Source organism: Diaphorina citri, unplaced genomic scaffold (assembly GCF_000475195.1).
Source record: "Diaphorina citri unplaced genomic scaffold, Diaci psyllid genome assembly version 1.1 scaffold1166, whole genome shotgun sequence".
Classification (NCBI taxonomy): Eukaryota; Metazoa; Arthropoda; class Insecta; order Hemiptera; family Psyllidae; genus Diaphorina; species Diaphorina citri.
Genome location: NW_007378595.1, coordinates 72,155 through 73,856, shown reverse-complemented (window position 1 = coordinate 73,856; position 1,702 = coordinate 72,155). Strand labels below are relative to the sequence as shown.

At 38.5% G+C, this 1,702-nt stretch overlaps 1 protein-coding gene across 1 annotated transcript in view; it reads right to left on the bottom strand.

The window, feature by feature from the left end:
- Positions 1 to 1,485, bottom strand: part of LOC103514544 (tachykinin-like peptides receptor 99D) — a 19,016-nt gene extending 17,531 nt beyond the window's left edge. Inside the window, exon 1 of the mRNA XM_026827492.1 lies at positions 1,182 to 1,485. The gene's annotated coding sequence lies outside the window, so the exon portion shown is untranslated. The remainder of the gene's footprint in view (positions 1 to 1,181) is intronic.
- Positions 1,486 to 1,702: the final 217 nt, after the last annotated feature.

Below are 1,702 nucleotides of genomic sequence, written 5' to 3'. Positions count from 1 at the left end.
GAAGGGGGGGGGGGGGGGGGGGGATAAAAAGATTCCCCCCTTTTCAATTTCAAGCTTAGGAAAGATTTCGGTGAAGTAGGTACCCTGAAGCTTTATGTTCTGATCTTTTTACACCGACCAAAAATATAATAGGTACCCAGACATAGGTAAACTTAACTTTCTGTGTTTACCCATCTAGTTTTCTTCCTCTTTTCTTTATACCCACCTTCGTACTGATTTTTACTTGCCATAACAGTGTTTGTTACTTTCTACGATTTCTTCTTTATTTCATTTCGTTATTCACATCAGTTCTGATGGATATTAGGTACAATATTACCTCTTATTTATTTGATTCGTCCTTGATTTGTTTGAATTTCCATCTTTGGAAGAATTCAGAGTTCAATCGACGCGACGTTCATATGAGGGAAATATACGAGTAGGCAACCAGCCGTAAATCTTACAAGGCGGCCATATTGAGAAGCCAGGAAGATATTGCAAAACTAAAATACAGGCTGCATCAGAGACTAGGAGTTTTTTTAAAGGGTTTTATAGAGAAGGAACTGTAACAACTTAAAATGTACCACACTGTAACAACGGGGATTTTATGGCCCCGAAATCGAAGAGAACAGTAGGTATAGGAGCAAGCCAGCAGTTCCGAGACCGAACCTTACCTACCTGTTTTAAAGTTCGTTTTGGGCGGAAATCGAACCCGCGACCTAGCATTTACAAGGCAGACAATCTTCTCTTTCCAAGGCCAGGAGTATTATTTGAGTAAATGGGAATTTGGGTTAATTGATGCACAAGGAGGAAGGATTGGTAAACATTTCACCACTTCTAAGCTATACAGGGTGTCCCGCGAACGACTGTACAACGCTTAAGGGTTGATGCAGGACCTAAAGGGCTACCAGAAAAAGCTATCTGGACAGATCCGATTTTCAACAGGGGCGGAGTTATGAAGGATTTTCTGTTTTTCAACATTTTTCATACCTTGTTCCATTAAAACGCCTTTATCTCTTGAACCAATAAAAATAATAAATTCTGTCCAGATAGCTTTTTCTGGTAGCCCTTTAGGTTCTACATCAACCCTCAAGCGTTGTACAGTCGTTCGCGGGACACCCTGTATACGGACAGAAGAAAAAGTATTTATACTTACATAATATAAATAATATTTCGCACTAATAACAAATTATTTACTTACCTACATGAATATGAGCACACAACGAGTATTCAGTTAAATTTTATGCGATGTTTCTACTGTCTATAAGAAGTAGTCCGCTCATGACAAAATATGTAAAAAAAAAAAGTTATTTACTATTTATGGAAATGTTTTCAAATGTCAATACAACTATCAGGTACAATTGCCCATTTTTGTCATTATTATTATTTATCTAGGTATTTATTTTTACCACCGACAAAAATTACGACAGAAAATTGTGAGCTCGCGGATTTTTCGTGAAAGAATTTTCTCTCCTCCGTTTCTAAAACGAAAACAAACGTGCAGTCCGGCGCGATGTCAAAAGGGTACTGAATGCCTGAATGATGAAAATTCGTTTCGGAAATATCGGAATGACGATCGTGTTTATTTCCCAAGCATTTTCTTCATTTTCGATTTTTCTACCTCCCGACCGATTAGCCGTGGGTTTGATTCCCGCCCGGGGCGGATTTCATCCTGCAAGGATAATAAGGTTTATTCGCGGAATTTGAATTTCTTCTATCCTGTCTC